Here is a 24,374-nt window from a genome sequence, read left to right on the forward strand (position 1 = left end):
TATTCATACTTATTCATACTAAAAATAGCTATGATATAGGCAAGTTTGTCATACGTCCAGCTTTTCTAATGCAATCATCAGCGAGTATTCCATTTAATCAACTGATTTTTATTTTTTGATAAGTAATTTTTTGAATGACAAAAATTTGAGTTAAGTAATATTTTATGATAAGTATTATTTTAGTATCTTAACTAAATTTAATATTTTATCGAGTTAAGTAAAATTAAATTTGAGTCATATCGAATAAAATTGAGTGAAATTATTCGAGTTCAATTAAAAAAGGAAAACATATCAAATTAAAATCTTATTATCGTGTAACTAATTTATAAATATTTTCAAAAAAAATTAAAAATAATTTGGAAACAAAATAGTTTTGCTCGAAACACAACCAGCAATTAAATCTATACAAAATCGCAGCCCCAATATATTAATTTTTCCAAAATAATCATAATAAAACTATTATTGATTAGAATTTTGAAGTAAAATGTACCTTAATAATTTCAACAATCTAGTCTACTCCACTCTCACCAGCAAATAGAGGCTGGAGTAAAAAAAGTAGAATTTGTTAAGTAAGTTAAATCGAAAATGCATAGAAATAAGGAAAAAAATTTAGCAACGAAACATGTACCTAGAACAGATGTCAATGGTTGTGGTGTATTCAGTTGCACCAAATATTAATTCAGGTGCTCAAGAGTACCTAGAACAAATGTAAGATTATAAGAGTAGCACCAAATATATTTCAGTTTAAGAAAATATAAAAACTTTATCAATATCAGTACCAAATATTAATTCGAAGATTAAATGGGAGCTTCAGTTGAACCAATAGTTGCAGGAGGAGCAGGAAGCAGTAACTGATGCTGAATCTGGTCCAAACAGAAAGTGTTTTTTTTAGTGAAGCAGCAATCTAAAGAAAAATCTGGTATGCCTTTGTATATATGCCAAGAATTCCAGCCTCATCTATTCTAATCCTTAGATAATCGTAGCCTCATCAAAGTACATTTAGTATAAACTCATCCTCGCAAAAAATAACTCTTTCAGTACTTGAAAACAAATCAGTTGGAGGTGAATAAAAAGCATAAAATGCTCGAACTCAATTGTTGTGCTTCTAGATTTCCCTCAATCTTACGACTACATTACTTATTTACAGGCTTACAAGACTTCAGCACCAAACAAGAAATAAATGAGATGAACATATTATTTCGTTCTTGATTTTTACCATATTAATTATCAATACGATACCCTTGAATTGTCACCAAAATAATTTTCAATTAATCACAAATTTAATCACCAAATACTCTTCAAATAATGTTTAGGCGAAAAATTCTCTATCTTATTAGCCATGACACTTTTTATATGCTTATCATAATCCATCAGAGTAGGTTTGACCCGTTAGGACTGTGTGCATTGAAGTCTTTACTATCCTCAAATTACATCTTGAGAATTATCAGATAAATCATTGTAATGTTGCTGTCAACTAAATTGAATGATATACTATGTCAAAATAGTCAACCTTTCAAAGCGGCGTTTAAATTTAGGCCAAACTGCCATAAAGACTTGAAGACAAAAATCATTAGAACTCATTGTCAAAGAAATTGTCCAAATTTCTGTCCCAAAGGGTTTAAATTTAGGCCACCCTACCAAGTATTAAAATTTGAAGACCAATTCTGTTTACACAGTATGCAATACCTAGCCTACTGCATGGAGAAGGTGCTTCTGAAGTCGTGTATCTTTCTCAATTTCTGCTCCTAGAATGCATTCAAAGATTCTATGTAAGACTCCAGCCCAATGAAAATGCTAAATAAATCAGAACATTAGAAGTCTAACCTTTTGCTATGTGTAATAAAAACTGTTTGCAAGGGTCCAGTCCAATGATGTTGTATCATCCTGGTTTTTTGGTTTTGTCTTTCCCACCAGAGGACCCTAATTCTGAAGACCCACTAATGGGAACACTGCAAAGTGTTGCAGTCACTACAGCATCATGTCACCTGTGGGTGGCAGCAACTGCACCAGGAGAAACATCAGAAACAAGATCACCACTCACAACCTGCAGGAACATGAAGAGGGTTGTAAGGAAAGAAGCTAGTTTGTTTGGGAACTCAAACACAATTAATGAAAAAACTCTAACCAAAATGTCTTTTGCAGTGAGGTAGTGTGAGATTGCCCTAAGTGCCCCAGCCGTTCCAATATCCTTAGGGACTACAACAATCTGTAACATCAGATAAAAGGAAACCAGTTAGTTATTAAACTAGGAAAAGGAGAGTATCTCACCACAAACAAATATGATTCATAGTCACAAGAATGGCATGCAACCTTACAACCTTAAAGAACATATTTATGAAAACAGAAATGAAGTGAAGCATGTATGCATGCATGGTCATCTTAGATATAGTTTTTTGGAACTGAAGAAAGAAAAAAGGAAAATCTTACACTAATAGACTGAACATATGTGATTAAGGGATTCTTCATGTGCAAACAAGTGGAGTTTCGTAAAGTACATGCATAACCTGATTAGGAAGCTTCAGAATAATGATAATAACAAATTCTGACACTGAACATGTAACACCCCTTACCCGTATCCAAGGCCGGAACAGAGTACGAGGCATTACCAGACTTAACAATACACATAGACAAAAACGGGGCCATAAAATTTCATTTAATTTAAAACTTTTCGAACACATGCATAACAAACAAAGCTAACTATATCATCACATCAAAACGTAGGACATGGCACGATTAATTAAACTTATAAACCATAATGGATAAGGACCACATCTCATGATCATATGCGATAACTCAATGCAGACTAATACGTAAGGTCAAAATCATAATAAAAATACATATCACAAACCAACTTCCTATACATGCCACTCACTTGATATTTCTAATATTTGAATTAATTTTCCCAAAAATGATAGTTTGATAGTGTGATTTTGCCTCTGACGATCTCCAACCCCGAGCCGACCTGTCAATACTAAAGAAATGGAGAGGATGGGTAAGCTTTACGCTTAGTAAGTTCATATGAAAATAATAAGCAATTACTACCATGCTTTTCAAGATAAACCACTATAATTGTACAATTACACATATTCAGCTTAAGATGTGTTATCAAGTTACAGTTACTAAATCATTCATATCTGAAGCTACAAAACTCCAAATTTAGTTTCGTTAATTTTCCTTGAAACTAGATTCATATATATTTCTCCCATAAAATTTCCAGAATTTTTGGTTTAGCCAATTAGTACAGTTTATTAGTTAAAGTCTCCTCTGTTTCAGAGTATGACTACTCTGACCTCTGTGCACTACGAACCAAATTTCTCCCTGTAAAGAATTCCAACGACCATGCAGTTTCTTTATCTTAAAAATAGACTCAATAAAGAATCCATCCATGTAAGGTATGACTCCTAATAATTTTTTACAATTTATGGTGAATTTATAAAGTCAGAACAGGGAATCTCGAATTCATTCAGACCCTGTTTCACAAGAATTCAAATATCACACAATATAGAATACTTTTGCTTCCCCTATTTCTTTCATGTGAAAATAGACTCATTAAGCTTTATTTTCATATATCATTTGCATTTTTATTCAACTTCCACAATTTTTAGTGAATTTTCAAAGTCATGCAACTGCTGTTGTCGAACACTGTTTTACCACTAAAATTCATTCTTACATAATTCCACTTAATCCATTTTGTCTTATCGAAATTCACCCAATTATCGAGCACATTGCTCAAAATTTTTCATAAACATATACCTACACTTATTCATCATATAATCATGTTCAATTGTATTTTTACTTAATCGATTTTCCCGTTGAACTCTTCGGAATAATAACTGATACTCAATTGCCTGCACATATTTTCACACTTGTAGCCAAAGCTATCTGGTACGCATAGTAGCCTGCACATAGTACTACACATGCGACCAATTATCCGGTACTCGTAGTAGCCTGCACTTAGTACTACACACGTGACCAATTATCCGGTACACGTAGTAGCCTGCACTTAGTACTACACACATGACCTAACCATCTGATACACGTAGTAGCCTGCACTTAGTACTACACACATGATCACAGTTTTCAGGTACGCATAGTAGCCTGCACTTAGTACTACACATGCGACCTCACAATAGATCATTCGTATCGTTTTTATTCCGAAGGTTCAATCGGGAAATTCCTCACTTTTCAACATTTTACTAAATTGTCCGTAATCAATTTCAATTCATAATTTACATCAAATAACCATTTGATAGGCAGTCACATGTCATATGATATCAAAATATAATTACATAAAAAGAATCGATAGATTATTTATGTACGAATTTACTCGAAGTGTCGATCTAAGTATCCATAGTACCAATTATCCATTCATAGTATAATAAGACACAACTCAAATATCAAATTAGCTTTTAAGAATTTACATAACATATATCACATATTTCATATATCACTTGTCATGTATCTTCATTTTCTTGCATTTCATGTAACATTTTTTCATGTCATATTTCCACATCATAAACACCTTTCCATCAACTTTTCCAATATATTAAATCATAAAATATATGCAATAATAGTAAGAAATATAATTCAAACATAACATTGCATTATTATTATCATACGAACTTACCTCGATCTAGAAACAACAATTTACCATTTTAGTCCATAACCTTGTATTTTCCCGATTTAAGCCCGAATCTCGATTTCCTTCATCTATAATATCACATTTAGCCTAATAATTAGTCACACTATTCATACGCATCAAAAAATCATATTTTTAAAAATTTTCATTTTGACCCCTAAACTTTTGCATATTTGCACTTTTTCCCCAAGGTTCAAAAATTAAACTTCATCCTATTTTCTTATGTTTTATGACATTCTGATCATTTTCCCTTCTATGGCAACATCAAATTCTCACTCTAACATGTACTTATGACTATTAGGTATTTTTACCGATTAAGCCCTTTTGCTCGTTTTCACTTAAAACCGAGTAGCACAAGTTGTCTAACATAATTTAAAACCTCATATTCTATCATAAAACACCAAAATACACAAATTTCATCTATGGGTATTTTTCCAAATATGAACCCTAGGTTGAATTATTGCTAGCATAAGCTAAATCAAGTTACCGAGACTCCAAAAACATAAAAATCATTAAAAACGAGGCTAGAACGGACTTAAAATCGAGCTTGGAAGCTTGGAAACCCTAGCCATGGAGTCTCCCTTGGTATACACGTCCATGGTGAAGAAGATGAGCAAAATTGGCTTTTAATTTTGTATTTTAATTCATTTTACCCCTAAATGACCAAAATGCCCTTACTACTAAACTTTCCAAAAATTCCATTCATGTCCAATATTTGTCCATAAACTTTGAAATTGGTCAAATTTCTATTTAAGACCTCCTAATTAATATTTCAAAGCAATTTCATACTAGAAACTTCTAGAATGCAAGTTTTGCAACTTATTCAATTTAGTCCCTAACTTCAAATTAAGCACTTTATGCATAGAATTTCTTCACGAAATTTTCACACAATCATGCAATCATATCATAGACCTCAAAATAATCATAAAATAATTATTTCTATCTCGGATTTGTGGTCACAAAACCACTATTCTGATTAGGCCCTAATTCGGGATATTACAATTCTCAACCCCTTTTGGGATTTTCGTCCCCGAAAATCTTACCAGAAAAGTGGTCTTCACTTAGATTCCTCAATTTTATATTCAGTGTTGAAGAACTTTCACTCAGGCGGTGCCTCCAATATATCTCTTTAATTTCTCATATATTCTGAAATTCATTATCAGAAGTCGATCCTCACTATACTCTTTTAGTTTGCTACTCACTATCACATTTTCCTCTTTCCGCTACGGAAATAATTCTGATATAACCTCAAAAATAATCCTTTCTTCTAGTTGCAAAACAATTCATCATGTCATCCTTTACTATTCATTCATTACGTTAATCAAAACTGTCTCAATTGCATTAGCTCAAGTACCAAAATATCTCAATTGAAGACATTAACTATAATTGACTTACTTGAGAGAAGTAATCCACCATACCGATTGAAACTCACACTTTTATCACTTATACATTTACTGTTGTCAAACCTTACACGAAAATTAGAAAAATCCCAATACTGAAATCACCACATCACCCGAATCAAATCAGAAGTATAGCCATACTTGACATGATTATCACGAGCTGAAGAATGCACTCCGAACATGAGTCATAGTTGACAAATTACGGAATAAAGATAACAAGAAAACCGAATAAAGAAATCCAAGATAGAGAAACCCAGAATAAAGAAACCCAGAGTAAAGAAACCCAAGATACGATACTATGCTGGAAAATCGAAAACCAAACTCATAGGAAAATATAGAAGATCCCGATAATTCCTCAAAGAAAAGAAATCCAGTAGAAAACATCATTTAATCTCACTGGAATCAAATGCAACAAGAACAATGTATCTTCCCATATATATACATATCAAATGGAGTATCAAGTAGAAGAAACAGAATCATAGTATCATACATATTCTCTCACCAATTTTTTTATCAGGCAGAATATAATGGAATGCCCGAAGGAATAGAGTAATACAAATTATAAACCAGTCAGGTTACCAATGTTTTCGTCTAACATCAGGATTAGAAAACATCCCCATATAACAAAAATTTCTTCAAAAGATCAATAACCATAGAAATATTTCTGGGAACGGATAAACACATAGAACATCTTAGAAGAAACTACTAAAATCTGTCTAGCCGTAACTGTCACACTCAGATATTACACATTTCAGATATCATTTCCCCAACTATTTCTGCCATCACAAATTTCATATTACTTTTCACTAAAGAAGACTAGTTCTGAATAAATTTTGATTTACACTTTTCTCGACCTTGTATCTGAGTAATTCAATTTACCAAAGTAAATTCATTCTTTAACTGGGACAGTGCATAGCTCCAATAATCCTTATGCCAATCTGATACTTTTCTAGCTTTAACTTTACTTACCAACTCATTCTTCAATCTCTAATCATATTTATAATTATTCTAGCACTGAACTCTTTGGTTTCTCAATCGGAAACTTATTCAGTACAAATCTCATGAAATTCCATTATAAAACACCACTTTGGTAAGGGAGAAGGGGTCGTAGGGCCTCTGACTCAACTCTCATATACATATACATATACATATAACACAGTTTTCATCATAGCAATCATATCTCAATCATGTCATTCATTTCGAGTAACTAACATTCATATTGGTTTAATGCCCACTTTCTAGTTATCTCATTTAGTCAAGTATAATTATGCATGCATCCTATGTTTTCTGGATAGCTTGACTTATCCATTCATCTACTCGAACAAATCATACTCATGACATCATATAAGGGTTAAACAAACATAGATATTTGCATCACAATCGCAACTTTCATTTCGTGCATCATCATATACATATCATTACAATCACATAATTCAGTCCAAAAAATTTAACATAGATAAATTCATTTCATTATAATCATTTATCTCATAAAAAATATCATTGATATTCATCAACATTCAATGTTCAATCAAGGCAATGACATTTTCATTCATATCATGATATTAGGAACTTTTACTCATACTTCTACGAATTTCTATTTATCCCGTTCATCTTATCAAGTAAGCCAAGTGCACTACATCATATGAGAATCAAGCAAGTATGGATATTTATCACAACATGACCTTTCATCTCACGTGTTATCACTTATATATATATCATAAATTTTTATTAATACTTTTCTAAATTGAGACTCATCATAATCGTAATTTTATTCAAACACCTTCGCATCACATTGAACATGGTCAGTGCAACTCGGTTGGAGAGTACCTCTGTCTAAGCAAGACGATGCTCATACGCGTCGGAAGACATCACACTATCATGGATCAGTGGCATGTATAGCTAGACTTTTACACATGCTAGGTTAGTCCGAGAACCGACTAAGCCATAGCACTGATACCACTAAATGTAACACCCCTTACCCGTATCCAAGGCCGGAACAGAGTACGAGGCATTATCAGACTTAACAATACACATAGACGAAAACGCGGCCATAAAATTTCATTTAATTCAAAACTTTTCGAACACATGCATAACAAACAAAGCTAACTATATCATCACATCAAAACGTAGGACATGGCATGATTAATTAAACTTATAAACCATAATGGATAAGGACCACATCTCATGATCATATACGATAACTCAATGCAGACTGATACGTAAGGTCAAAATCATAATAAAAATACATATCACAAACCAACTTCCTATACATGCCACTCACTTGATATTTCTAGTATTTGAATTAATTTTCCCAAAAATGATAGTTTGATAGTGTGATTTTGCCTTCGACGATCTCCAACCCCGAGCTGACCTGCAATACTAAAGAAATGGAGAGGATGGGTAAGCTTTGCGCTTAGTAAGTTCATATGAAAATAATAAGCAATTACTACCATGCTTTTCAAGATAAAACACTATAATTGTACAATTACACATATTCAGCTTAAGATGTGTTATCAAGTTACAGTTACTAAATCATTCATATCTGAAGCTAAAAAACTCCAACTTTAGTTTTGTTAATTTTCCTTGAAACTAGATTCATATATATTTCTCCCATAAAATTTCCAGAATTTTTGGTTTAGCCAATTAGTACAGTTTATTAGTTAACTTCTCCCATGTTTCAGAGTACGACTACTCTGACCTCTGTGCACTACGAACCAAATTTCTCCCTGTACAGAATTCCAACGACCATGAAGTTTGTTTCCCATAAAAATAGACTCCATAAGGAATCCATCCATGTAAGGTATGACTCTTAATAGTTTGTTTACAATTTATGGTGAATTTATAAAGTCAGAACAGGGAATCTTGAATTCATTCAGACCCTGTTTCACAAGAATTCAAATATCACACAATATAGAATTCTTTTGCTTCCCCTATTTCTTTCATGTGAAAATAAACTCATTAAGCTTTATTTTCATATATAATTTGAATTTTTATTAAATTTCCACAATTTTTAGTGAATTTTCAAAGTCATGCAACTGCTGCTGTCCAACACTGTTTTACCACTAAAATTCATTCTTACATAATTCCACTTAATCCATTTTGTCTTATCGAAATTCACCCAATTATCGAGCACATTGCTCATAATTTTTCATAAAAATATACCTACACTTATTCATCATATAATCATGTTCAATTGTATTTTTACTTAATTGATTTTCCCGTTGAACTCTTCGGAATAATAACTGATACTCAATTGCCTGCACATATTTTCACACTTGTAGCCAAAGCTATTTGGTACGCATAGTAGCCTGCACATAGTACTACACATGCGACCAATAATCCTATGCACGTAGTAGCTTGCACTTAGTACTACACACGTGACCAATTATCCGGTACACGTAGTAGCCTGCACTTAGTACTACACACATGATCACAGTTTTTGGGTACGCATAGTAGCCTGCAGTTAGTACTACACATGTGACCTCACAATAGATCATTTGTATCGTTTGTATTCCGAAGGTTCAATCGGGAAATTCCTCACTTTTCAACATTTTACTAAATTGCCCGTAATCAATTTAAATTCATAATTTACATCAAATAACCATTTGATAGGCAGCCACATTTCATATGATATCAAAATATAATTACATAAAAAGAATCGATAGATTATTTATGTACGAATTTACTCGAAGTGTCGATCTCACTATCCATAGTACCAATTGTCCATTCATAGTATAATAAGATACAACTCCAATATCAAATCAGCTTTTAAGAATTTACATAACATATATCACATATTTCATATATCACTTGTCATGTATCTTCATTTTCTTGCATTTCATGTAACATTCTTTCATGTCATATTTCCACATCATAAACACCATTCCATCAAATTTTCCAATATATTAAATCATAAAATATATGCAATAATAGTAAGAAATATAATTCAAACATAACATTGCATTATTATTATCATACGAACTTACCTCGATCCAGAAACAACAATTTACCATTTTAGTCCATAACCTTGTATTTTTCCCGATTTAAGCCCGAATCTCGATTTCCTTCATCTATAATATCACATTTAGCCTAATACTTAGTCACACTATTCATACGCGTCAAAAAATCATATTTTTAAAAATTTTCGTTTTGACCCCTAAACTTTTGCATATTTGCACTTTTGCCCCAAGGTTCGGAAATTAAACTTCATCCTATTTTCTTATGTTTTATGACATGCTGATCATTTTCCCTTCTATGGCAACATCAAATTCTCACTCTAACATGTACTTATGACTATTAGGTATTTTTACCAATTAATCCCTTTTGCTCATTTTCACTTAAAACCGAGTAGCACAAGTTGTCTAACATAATTTAAAACCTCATATTATATCATAAAAAACCAAAATACACAAATTTCACCTATGGGTATTTTTCCAAATATGAACCCTAGGTTGAATTATTGCTAGCATAAGCTAAATCAAGTTTCCGGGACTCCAAAAACGTAAAAATCATTAAAAACGAGGCTAGAACGGACTTGGTATACACGTCCATGGTGAAGAAGATGAGCAAAATTGGCTTTTAATTTTGTATTTTAATTCATTTTACCCCTAAATGACCAAAATGCCCTTACTACTAAACTTTCCAAAAATTCCATTCATGTCCAATATTTGTCCATAAACTTTGAAATTGGTCAAATTGCTATTTAAGACCTCCTAATTAATATTTAAAAGAAATTTCATACTAGAAACTTCTAGAATGCAAGTTTTGCAACTTATTCAATTTAGTCCCTAACTTCAAATTAAGCACTTTATGCATAGAATTTCTTCATTAAATTTTCACACAATCATGCAATCATATCATAGACCTCAAAATAATCATAAAATAATTATTTCTATGCAATCATATCATAGACCTCAAAATAATCATAAAATAATTATTTCTATCTCAGATTTGTGGTCACGAAACCACTATTCTGATTAGGCCCTAATTCGGCATATTACAGAACAGTACTGATTGCAAAAACTGAGAACAGAAATAGTTAACAGCATGGAGAAAGAGAAAGTATAAAAGGGAAAATACTAAAGCACTTTCAAGTCTACTTTTTGACCAAGGATATCTCTTGATGACAACAAATCATAACAGGACAGTTCACTTCGAAGCTGTATAATGTGGTTCTCAAGATGCCAAAATAATGAATTTTACCTTTTTTTCAAGTACTAGATAACATAAGACTACAGTGTAAAGAGGAAAGACATGAAACGCATAAGATTCTATAAAATGAGCAAAGCCCTAATGGATGAAATTACCATCTTAAGCAACCTCGACTGTTAAAATGCCACAACAAGAAAATTACTGCTTCCATTCCTGCTTTGATTAGTTCTATGTTCTAACAATCAAAATCAATGGAATTTGGTAAAATTATGGTTAATAATCAGAGACCGATGGGCAACGGCGAATGGGGGAGATGAGCAAGCAACTAGGGTTTTCTATGTTGAGATTTGAGAGTGAGGGTTTTCAATCTCTTATTTGAGTAAATCCCAAGCAATTATTCATTATAATGATTAAAATTCTTTCCATGAATCAAAGGTTTATATACAGAAACATATGTGTATATATATTTTTCCTTTCCATGAATTCTTATGGCATGAATGATGATTAAAGGAAAATACTTACTGATTAGTGGCGGTAGAGGACGGCGACGCAGCAAAGGGGACACTCGACGGCACAGGGCGAAGGCGACGGAGGAGATGGGGAAATTGGGGATTTAAGAATTTAGGGAAATTGGGGATTTCAGAATCGGGGTAAACAAGCTGATGAAAATGTTTAAGTTAAAAGTTTAATTTGTTTGTAAGGAAACAATGCCATTAAATTTGAATTTGGGATGCAACTTTGCGGCGTTTATGTCACGAACGCCAGTAAAAGTTTAATTGCATGTAGTGAAACGACGTCGTACAAGGCTAATAGGTATCTCACTTTTGCGGCATTTAACAAAAATGCCACTAAAACTTAGTTCCCTGACTCAAAACGGCATCGCAGTTGGCAATTTGATATTGAATTTTGCGGCGTTTGTGAAAGCGCCACTAAAAATTTGTTCTGAAACGCAGTCGTTTAAGACAAATGCTAATGTAATTTGGCGGCGTTTTTCGGAAACGCCACTAAATATAAACTGAAACTACATCGTTTTTGTGGAATAAAAAACATATTTGCGGCATTTTAAGGCTAAACGCCACTAAATTTATTTCCCTTATACTGAAACGGTGCCGTTTTTACAAATTTTATTACATTTTAGTGCCTTTCTTTGTTTATCAATTTTTTTTAAATCTAATATTTTAATATATCAAATGGTTTAGATTAAATATTTCTAAATATAAAAGCATTAAGTCATATATATAAATTAATTAAATAAAAATGATGCTAATTACATCAATAATTGCGTTAATATTTTACAATTATGTGCACGCTAATCACTTTTCATGTATGCTTTTGAGATTTAACCATTTTGATATATATCCTTTTAAAATAATAATTTATATATATTTATCTTATAAATTAAAATCCAAAATTATATCATAATTAAACCCGAAAGCTTAAACCCTAAACTTAAAATCCTAAACCCTAAACTCTAAACACTAGCTAAACCTCAAACACCAAACCTCAAACCCCAGACTAATTAAACCCCCAGAACCATACACCATAACCCCTAAACCAACCATAAATCCTAGACCATAAAGCTCAAACTATAAACTCTAAAAATCGTTAACCCATGAACTTTAATATTAAAACTTTTAACCCTAAAACACAATAAACCCCAAAACTCAAACTCTAAAACATAAACCCATAACACAAAATAATAAAAATTATATCATAAACCCTAAAATACTAATTTAATCATAGACATTAAACCTAAAATACAAACCCCTAAACCTTAAAATAACATAATCTTTTTGCGGCGTTTTTAAAAAAGCGGCGCCCTTTCTTTGTTTATCAATTTTTTTTAAATCTACTATTTAATATATCAAATGGTTTAGATTAAATATTTTTAAATATTTAAGCATTAATTCATATATATAAATTAATTAAATAAAAAAATGATGTTAATTATAACAATAATTGCTTTAATATTTCACAATCATGTGCACGCTAAATCACTTTTCATGTATGCTTTTGAGATTTCACCCATTTTGATATATATTCTTTTAAAATAATAATTTATATATATCTTATAAATTAAAATCCAAAATTATATCCTAAAACCGAAAGCTGAAATCTTAAACCCTAAACCCTAGCTAAACCACAAACACCAAACCCCAAAACCATGCACCGTAACCCCTAAACCAATCATAAATTAATCCTAGACCATAAAGCCCAAACTATAAACTCTAAAAATTGTTAACCCTAAATCTTAAATTAACATAATATTTTTGCGGCGTTTTCAAAAACGCCGCTAATTATGATATATTGCGGCATTTTACATAAAAACGCCACTAATGCCTCTATATAACGACGCCGTTTTCCTTAACAATTTTGCGGCGTTTTAAGAAAAATGTCGCAAATGCTAATATATTGCGGCGTTTTATATAAAACACCACTAGTGCATCTATAGCCGTTGTTGCGGCGTTTTCAAAGAAGCGCCGCTAATTCTTATGTTTTGCGGCGTTTTAGTAAAACGCCACTAAAGCCTCTATAGTTACGTCGTCGTTTCTCTCAAGACTTTTGCGGCGTTTTTATAAAAGCGCTGCAAATTCTGGTATATTGCGGCGTTTTCCGTGAAACGCCACTAATGCCTGTATGGCTCATTAGTATACGTCGTCGTTTTGTCAACACTTTTGCGGCGTTTCATAAAAACCGTTGCTAATGCTCGATTATTTGCAGCGTTTGTTTCATAAGCGCCGCTAATAGTGATCTTTTTCGGCGATTTTTAACAAGCGCCACTATAGCTCTAACCTTTAGCGGCGTTTTCTTTCATGCACCACTAATGTATAACGGTGGCGGCATTTTTTGGATAAACACCGCTAAAAATGCCACTAAAAGTCTGTTTTCTTGTAGTGAGAACTATCAGACAGCAGAACAGGAGTAACTTTAAAGAATAAAATGTACTCATTTGCTAAACCAAAAATTTTTAAAATTTTATCGTAACAAGATATATGAGTCTAGTTTCAGGTAAAATTAGAGGATCTTAATTTGGAGTTCTATAGCTCTAGATATAAATAATTTAGTGACTATGACACAAATGGACAGCTTGAATATTCATAAAAGTAAATAATAAAAATAAAAATTATAGATAATGTTACTTACAAGTGTGTTATATACATTAAGGATGTGGAATGGAGAGGAGGAGGAGGAAAATATATATGAATATTCAGCTAGCATGGCTAATTTGCATGTTTTAGGCTTAGGGACTAAATTGAATAAAAGTAAAACTTTAAGGGGCAATTTTGTAAAAATTTCAAAAATGACCAAATTGAAGGGAACGAACTATTTTTTTATTTAAATTAATAAATTGAATGAAATTATCAATTTAAGATCGGGCGAAAATTGGGAAAATGATAAATTGCCAAAATGCCCCTAAATCTTGATATTTTTGTAATTTCACTAGGTAAGTTCGTGTAACTTGAATTATATTCTTCAATGCTTGAAATGCATATTATTGATGTGAATATAATTTGAATGTTCATTGTATGAAAATTGAAGAAACATTGATATATTTGATAAAAAGAGGAAGAAATCTCGGTTGAATGAAAGAAAAATTTGATAGATCTCTGAAAAGGAATTGACGGTAAAAAAGGATCTAGCTCAGACGGGTGATCCTATCCTGTTATAGCCCTCCCGAAGAATATATGTAAAATGGATTTAGCCCGGACGGGTAATCCGAATTAGGGTCTGAATTTAGCCTGGACTGGTAATTTAGATCCAAGCTTATTAGAGTAATTGTCGTTGCAGGGGATTTAGCCTAGACTGGTAATCCCGTTGTAAGGATGAGGTTCGCGGGAGTGTGCTCTCTGAAATGAAATGTGTAAGACCATGGTTGAAAGATACCATGACAACATGATATGAAATGTATAAGACCATGGTTGAAAGATACCATGGCAACGTGATGAAAAGAATAAGACCATGGTTGAAAGATACCATGGCAACGTGACATGAAAAGAATAAGACCATGGTTGAAAGATACCATGACAGCATGACAGAAAATGAGTAAGACCATAGTTGAAAGACACTATGGCATCATGTCAAAGATAAATAAGACCGTGGATGGGAGACGCTATGACATTTGTTGAACAATTGATATTCAAGTAATATGTATCAGATGACGAATGGTTATATGAAATTGTTGTGTGAAATGTTTACAAGAACTGGTCATATGGAAATATATGTACAAAATAGTTGTATGAAATAATTATGAAGATAGATAAACGAAATAAGTATAAGTACATGGAATATAATTTATGTTAAGTTTGATATAAACTATTACCGGAATAAATATACATAAAATATATGGAATTGATGGAGCATGAAATATTGATATAATGAAATGAATGATATATACTTATGAAGAAACGGTAAGAGAATGATATGTTTCATGACATGTACATATATGATTATCTTTGATATGTTGATACAAGAAAATTATGTAGGCAAAGACAATTATAAAACTCAAGTGTGACATGTCAAGAAAATAAGTATATCAATGTTGAATTTATATGAAATATGTACTAGTATACTAACAATGTTGTTGTTTGATGCTTTTACAAGTGCCAAGTTGTTGATTGAATGATAATATATTTATTTATATGATGCATTGAATCAGTACGTATTTAATTGATTTTTTTAGGTGATCTGCAAATTTTAGTAATGCTCTGAAACCTTGTTTCGACAACGGATACGGATTAAGGGTGTTACAGAAGGAGTTGAAAGCTCAACTACAAGAGTTAACTGACAAGGGATTTGCGAGACCAAGTTTTTCTCCATGGGATGCCCTATTGCTATTTGTGAAGAAAAAAGATGGGCCAATGAGATTGTGCATAGACTACTGACTGTGCATAGACTACTGACAGCTCAACAAAGTGACTGTGAAGAACAAGTATCCCTTGCCAAGGATCGATGATTTGTTTGATTAGTTGAAGGGAGCCACTGAGTTTTCCAAGATCGACTTAAGGTCGAGCTACTGTTAGTTAAGGGTTCAAGAGCAAGATATACCAAAAATCGCATTTAGGACGAGGTATGGGCACTATGAGTTTTGCTCGTGATGTTTTGTGATAGGTTTTAAATATTTATAATTACTCGTTCTTGAAATAACTATTATCGCGATGTAGGCAAGTGTACCTATTGAACAGTAGTATAGTTTTAGCAAAATCGGATTGTCGAACCCAAAGGAACTAAAAGTACTAGTAATGACTGTCTTTTTATTATCTAGCCTAAGAATAAAAGGGGTTTTTATTTTAATTAACTAATTATCTAAACTAAGAATGCACAAATAAAAGAATTGGGGAATGACTTTTGGGAAAATCGATTAACTTGAGACAATAACTAAGGAAAAATCCACCTAGACTTTACTTGTTATTCTAGCTCTGAATTGGACGATTTATTCATTCAACTTGTTCTGTAGAGGTCCCTAAGTTATGTTATTATCCCTATTCAAGACTAATAACGTCTAATCCCTAGATTGAATAACCGAGACTTTTCTCTAATTAACATTCTAGGGTTGCATTAACCCGATTTATGGATCCCTTTATTAGGTTTCACTCTAATCTGGTAAAATCTTGTCACCCTATTTCTAGGCGTGCAATCAACTCCGCTTAATTGTGACAAAAGTACTCCTAGACAAGGTCTATTCCTCCTCTGAATAAGAGCATGTCTTGAATCAGTATCCTGGGATATCAAAACAAGAATTAAGAACACATAATTAAGAACAAGTTAAATATTTATCATACGAATCAGAAAATAATAACAAGATTCATCTTAGGTTTCATTCCCCTTAGGTATTTAGGGTTTTTAGTTCATAACTAAATAAGAAAACATCTCAGAAGAATAAAAAATACAAAACATAAAGAAAATCCAAAACTCCTGAAGGGAAATTGAGGAGAGATCTTCAGTCTTGATGATGAATCCGACTTCTAAGATGGATCAATCGGCTTTCTTGGAGTAATTCCTTACCCTCTATTCTCCGTCTCCCCTTTTCTCCTCTTCTAGGGTGTATTTATAGGCTTTGCAATGCCTAGAAGCCCTCAAAAGTGGCCTTTTCTGAATTGGACTTAACTTGGGCTCGACAGGGACATGCCCGTGTGACATGCCCATGTGCGATTACTTCAGGCCGTGTTCGAGCCTGTTAGAATGACACGGGCATGTGCTATACCCGTGTGAGTCATGCTCTAATTCTACCAAATTGACACGGCTGTGTAGTCTGCCCATGTGAGGAAGTCCAGGCCGTGTTGATTTCGTATTTGGCCCATTTTCTCTGTTTTTGGGTCGTTTCTCGTTCCTTTCACTCTCCTATGCTCTCCTAAGTATAAAACATGAAATTAAAGCATTAGGAGCATCAAATTCACCAATTCTAATTAGAAATCATCCATAAAATGCATTAAACATGGGGTAAAAATATGTATTATTTACGGTTTATCAAGTTTCTTATTATGCCTATCGATTTAACAAATGCTCCTACATTATTTATGGATTTGATGAACCTCATTTTCCTATCGTATTTGGATAGGTTTGTAGTGGTCTTTATCGATGACATACTGATTTATTCGCGTTATGAGAGTGAGCACGTGAAGCATCTGAGAACTGTTTTACAAGCCTTGAGAGATAAAAAATTATATGCCAAGTTCAGTAAAAGTGAATTTTGGTTTAAAAAAGTTGGATTCCTAGGACACATCGTGTCAGGAGATGGAATCAGGGTTGACCCAAGCAAAATCTCAACCATTGTTTAGTGGAAATCACCGAGGAATGTGATAGAAGTTCAATGCTTTTTGGGTTTAGCTGGATACTACAGAAGATTTGTAAATGGATTCTCAATAATAGCTACTCTGATGACAAAGTTGTTACAAAATGACGCCAAGTTTGAATGGACAGAGAAGTGCCAACAAAGTTTCGAGAAATTAAAGGCGTTGTTGACCGAAGCTCTAGTTCTAGTGCAACCAAAATCGGGGAAAGAATTTTTAGTATATAGCGACGCCTCCTTAAATGGATTGGGGTGCATACTCATGCAAGAAGGCAAAGTGATAGCACATGCCTTGAGACAGCTAAAGCCATAAAAGAAGAATTACCTGACGTACGATTTAGAGTTGGCCGCCATTGTGTTCGTACTGAAAATATGAATACACCATTTGTATAGCGAGAGATGTCGAGTGTTCACTGACCATAAGAGCTTAAAGTATTTGATGACTCAGAAGGAGCTAAATTTACAGCAATGAAGGTGGTTGGAGTTGATAAAGGATTACGAGTTGGTGATTGACTACCACCCTGAAAAGGCTAATGTAGTAACCGATGCTTTGAGGAGGAAATCATTGTTCACCTTGAGGGCTATGAATGCTCAGTTGTCAATGAATGATAATGGTTAGGTTCTGGCAGAGTTGAGATCCAGACCGGTGTTCCTGCAAGAGATTTGCGAAGCTCAGAATAACGACAGTGAATTGCAAGCCAAGAGAACTCAGTATGAGTCGGGTGTCGAATCAGAGTTTAGTATTGGTACTGATGGTTGTATGATGTACCGAGACAGAATTTTTGTAACCAATGATAATGAGCTCATTCAGAAAATTTTACGAGAAGCACATAGTGGTTGTTTGTCTATCCACCCGGGTAGTGTGAAAATGTATAATGACTTAAAGAAAATATACTGGTGGTCGAGGATAAAAAGAGACATTTCTAAGTTTGTTTCTAAGTGTCTAGTTTGTCAGCAAGTGAAAGCCAAACACCAAGTACCCTCAGGTTTACTTCAACCTGTGATGATTCCCGAGTGGAAGTGGGGCAGAGTAACCATGGATTTTATGTCAGAGTTGCCTTTGACACCAAGGAAAAAGGATTCAGTTTGGGTCATTTTTGATAGACTTACTAAGTCGGCACATTTTATACCAATGCGTACCGATTTTTCCCTTAAGCAATTGGTTGATCTATACGTTTCTAAGATTGTGAGACTTCATGAAGTACCTTTTTCGATTATTTCGGATAGAGATTCGAGGTTTACCTCACGATTTTAGAAGAGATTGCAAGAGGCATTAGGAATGAAACTGAATTTTTGTATAGCATTTCACCCGAAAACCGATAGTCAGTTGGAGAAAGTCATTCAGATCTTAGAAGATATGTTGCGATGTTGTGTTCTCAAGCTCCAAGATAGTTGGGAAAAGTATTTGCCGCTAGTTGAATTCGCCTATAACAATAGTTATCAGTCGAGTTTGAAAATGGCGCCCTATGAGGCTTTGTATGGGCGTAAGTGTCAAATGCCCTTATATTGGACGAAACTTAAAGAGAATCAGATTCACGAGGTCGACTTAGTCAGAGAGGTTGACGAAAAGGTTAAGGTGATTTGTGATTGCCTGAGAGTCGCATCAGGTAGACAGGAATCCTATGAGGATTTGAAACGAAAAGAGATCGAGTTTCAAGTTGGTGATAAGGTGTTTTTGAAGGTATCTTTGTAGAGGAAAGTCCTTAGATTTGGTAAAAAGGGCAAGCTGAGTCTGCAGTTTATTAGACCTTATGAGGTAACTGAGAAAATTGGACCAGTAGCATACCGATTAGCCTTGCCTTGTGAGCTAGAGAAAATTCATGACGTGTTCTATGTATCGATGTTGCGCTGCTACCGGTCTGACACTTCACACGTGATTTCACCAGAGGAAATTGAAATAAGCCCGGATATGACCTATGGTGAAGAATCGATTAAGATTTTGGATTGAGATGTCAAGAATTTAAGGAATAAAAATGTAGCACTTGGGAAGGTTTTGTGGCATAGACACGGAGTCGAGGAAGCCACGTGGGAACCGGAAGAGACAATGAGAGATCAATACCCAAACTTATTCAACAGTAAGATTTTCGAGGACGAAAATCCCTAAGGGGGTGAAATGTAACAGCCCGATTTTGGTCTTAGTCAGAACAGTGGTTTCGGAACGACTAACCCAAGGTCGAAGAAATTATTTTTAATATTATTTTATGTGTGATGGCATGTTTATAAAGGTGCATAAAAATTTTTTTGAATTAATTTTAGCATTTGTGAGCTTAATTGCGAAAAAGGACTAAATCGTATAATATGCAAAAGTCTTAATTTGATAGCTAATGGTGTTAAATTGCCATGAAACTTAAATTAAGGGTTTTTAAAGGGCAAATAGACCTTAGAAATAATGCTTGGCCGGCCATGAGACAAGAATGTCAAAATTAGGTAAAGTTTTGGTAACTAATTTTGACTAGTATAATATTAAAATAAAACAAAAAGGCTTCATCATTTTAGTTCATCTTCTTCACCAATTTTTAGCATCAAAAAATTCGTTTAGAGAGTTCAAATTATTATCCGCTAAGTTCTCTCATAAGTAAGTGATTTTGATGATTTTTCTTGAAGATTTTTACACTTTTAGAACCCATGTAACATGAGCTTTCAAATGAGGGGACTATTTTGTAAAATGGTTGAAAGTCTAGGGTTTTATGATGAGCATGTTCATGTTGTTTTCTGAAAATTTTTGGAAGAATATGAGTTATGATAGTGTAATAAACAACTTTTGTGAAATAGTTTTCATGGAAACCCTAACTAAAGACCATTTTGCATAAGTTGTTAAATAGATGATAAAGTGTGAAATAATAAGAATTGTGGGCTGCTCCTAGTATAAAAAGTATTCAGCTCGGCTTGGTTAGTGAGAAAATGTGATAAAAATCTATTTTCAGGCTTACGGGTAAAATGGTCATTTTGCGAAAGTCTAGGGGCAAAATGGTCATTTTGCCCAATTAATATACTGATGAAATGAATGAATTTCTATCATTTTAGATCAAGAATTAAAAAATTCGAGCGTAGACCGAGGAAAAGCAAGCAAGTGGACTAAGCCGAGCTAGTCGCCTACGTTTTGTACTCTAAGGTAAGTTGTATGTAAATAATACAACTGCATTGTTATTATATGTGTTTGAATTGATATAGCATAAATTTCTTGTTTGTGGAAATGATTATGTTTGTTGAATATTAAGATTTTAGAATTCCCGTTTGAGCCTTAGAAAATAAATCCGATATTCATGCCATGACATTTGACTCATTCGTGCGCCAGTGTAAGACATGCCTGGGACATGCATCGGTCACATTACGAGAGCTAGTGTAAGACCATGTCTGGGATAGGGCATTGGCATTGAGACGATAGCTAGTGTAAGACATGTTTGGAACATACATCAGCCTCGTGATGTAAGCCAGTGTAAGACATGTCTGGGACATGCGTCGGCTACGAGATGTGCCAGTGTAAGACCATGTCTGGGACATGGCATCGGCACAGAGATGTGAGAGCCAGTTTAAGAACATGTCTAGGACATGGCGTCGGCCTCGATTTCGATAGTTAGTGTAAGACCATGTTTGGGACATGGCATCGACTTGATGGATGAGCAAGTGTAAGACCATGTCTGGGACATGGCATTGGCATTACACCTTATGTTTGAGGCTTAATGAATATCCGATAACATTCCAAATGGTTCAACGGTGAGAGTTACAGTTTAAGTTAAACGAGGAAAGTATAACCATGTTGTGAGTGGTACATGTACCTATTTGAAATATTTGAGATGTGAGCTCAATATATACTATGTGAATTGTATTGGATAGTGATGAGTCAGTTGTGCTTATGCCTACTTTAGTACTAAGAGCTTGATGATGAATGGTAAAGTTGTTGTTATATTTATTACATGCAACTTTCTAAGCCTTATGCTTACTCCCTCTTCTTTCCATTTTCTTATAGTGTCACCTTTTTAGCTCGAGGTTCAACGGACGTCGGAGGCATCGATCACACTATCAATCAAAGCACTTGGTATAGTTAGATCTATTTATTTTGATTATGGCATGTATAGGACCCTGACTTTAGAATTTTGTGTCATTGTTAATTGGCCAAATGTGTTGGCTTACTTTATCATTTTGACTCATTTTGTATAACGCCACGAAAAAGGCTAAAGTTGAAAGTTGTTATATGAATACAAGAAGTTATTTCATGAATGGGTAATTTGTTGGTTGTTTTAGTAAATATGAAATGTGTAAAGGCCTTAGATATGGTTTTTGTATTGAGCAATCATATTAAGATGATCTTTAGCATGATGGATGTTGTTATTTTTGTGTTTCAAGGTGGCAAAGGACTTGGTAAATAGCCCTATGTTGTCCACAAGGGTAGATAGACAGGCGTATGTCTAGGCCGTGTGTGACACAAGGCCAGCCCCATGGGCGTGTTTTCCGACCGTGTGTCCCCTCCACATAAAAATTTCTAGTCAATATGCATGGTTGTAAACCCACGATCAGAAACACGGCTGTGTGTCTCAGCTGTGTAAAGGGCACGGCCTAGTACACGGATGTGTGCCATGGCTGTGTGATCCCTGAGGATTGCTGACTTCAGAAACAAAATGTCAAGATTTTTAGACACAGGCTAGGATACGGGCGTGTCATTTGTTTAAACAGAATACTCATTTGGCTAATTTTCTGGAAGTCTGCGCTACTTTCAAGATAAATGGTTCTTCTAACGACGCCATTAGCCTACGGTTATTTCGTTTCTCGTTGAGGAACAAAGCTAAACAATGGTTGAATTCTTTACCACGAGGTTTTATCACTACATTGGATCAAATGACCAAGAAATTCCTACTGAAGTACTTCCCACCGGCTAAGACAGCCAAGTTAAGTAATGATACTTCTTCCTTTGTTCAGATCAACTTAGAAACCCTATATGATGCATAGGAGAGGTAAAAGGACCTATTGAGATGGTGCCCTCATCATAGGTTACCTCCATGGCTATAAGTTCAAACCATCTACAACGGTTCGAATCCCTCAACTAGGCAGTTGATCGATGCATCAGCCGGTGGAACTCTAAATAATAAAACACCCAAAGCGGCTTGTGAATTTATATAGGAGATGGCACTGAATAATTATCAGTGGCAAGTCATGAGGACAAAGCTGATGAAAGCAGCCGGTTTTTTCAATTTAGATGCAGTCACCATGTTATCAAATTAGGTAGGACAATTAAATAAGAAAATTGATTGTTTATATGTTTCTACGAAGGTACATCCGGTGATTCAATGTGGTACAAATGAAGGTGGAATGAACAATCCAGAATGTTTACCCTTCGCTTCAAGCACAAAGAATGAACAAATCAATTATATGGGTAATAATTCTAGGCCTCAAAATAACCCTTATATTAATTACTATAATGCAGGTTGGAGGAACAATCCCAATTTCTCTTGGGGTGGTTAAGGAAATTAAAGAGCACAAGCCCCTTCAAGCTTCCAACAACAACCTTACCAATAAGAGAATAAGCTAAACCTTGAGTAGATGTTGACCAAGTTTATCTCGGTGTCAGAAACGCATTTTCAAAACATTGAGACAACATTAAAGAATTACCAAGCATCGATTCGAGGGCTCGAAAACCAAATAGGTCAGCTTCCTAAGTTAATTTTTGAACAATCACAAGGTAGTTTTCCTAGCAATAATGAAACTAACCCAAGGGAGAAGCTTCATGCAATTACTTTTTGAGATGAAGAAGGGTTAGTTGAATCTAAATCGAAACTGAGGCAAGAAATTGTGGTAAATAACAATAAGGTTGAGGTAAGCCAAAAAGAGAAAAAACTGACTGTTGTAGAATATAAACCTCGAGTGTCATATCCTAATGTGATGAAGATAGACCACACGAATGAAAATTTTGGTAATTTTCTTAAACTTGTAAAAAAAATTACATATTAACTTACCATTTGTTGAAGCTCTTTTGCAAATGCCCAATTCCGTTAAATTTTTAAAGAAGCTTTTTGCAAACAAAAGGAAGTTAGATGATCTGTCGACTATAGAGCTTAATGTAGTTTTCTCGGCCATATTACAAAATAAAATACCTAACAAATTAATGCCATGCCTTATAAAATGTTTAAGCAATTAGGTCTTGGGAAACCCAAACAAACTAGGATAAGTATTCAATTAGCAGATAGAACCATTAGATTTCCTAGGGGTATTATTGACGATGTTCTTGTAAAAATTTATAAATTCATATTCCCAGTTGATTTTGTTATTTTAGACATGGATGAGGATAGTGACGTACCTTTAATTCTAGGTCAGCCCTTTTTAGCAACTGCTAGAACTATAATTGATGTTGGTACGTGTGATTTGTACTTCTTGTAGGTGAGGAATTGATTATTCTCCAAGCTCG

General features: G+C 33.9%; 1 non-coding gene across 1 annotated transcript; it reads right to left on the minus strand.

Annotated features, from left to right (window-relative positions):
• Positions 1–22,858: 22,858 nt before the first annotated feature.
• Positions 22,859–22,965, minus strand: LOC121208168 (small nucleolar RNA R71). The gene has a single exon (XR_005903121.1). It is a non-coding gene; the product is annotated as a small nucleolar RNA R71 (small nucleolar RNA).
• Between the last annotated feature and the right edge of the window lie 1,409 nt (positions 22,966–24,374).

This window comes from Gossypium hirsutum, chromosome A01 (assembly GCF_007990345.1).
Source record: "Gossypium hirsutum isolate 1008001.06 chromosome A01, Gossypium_hirsutum_v2.1, whole genome shotgun sequence".
Classification (NCBI taxonomy): Eukaryota; Viridiplantae; Streptophyta; class Magnoliopsida; order Malvales; family Malvaceae; genus Gossypium; species Gossypium hirsutum.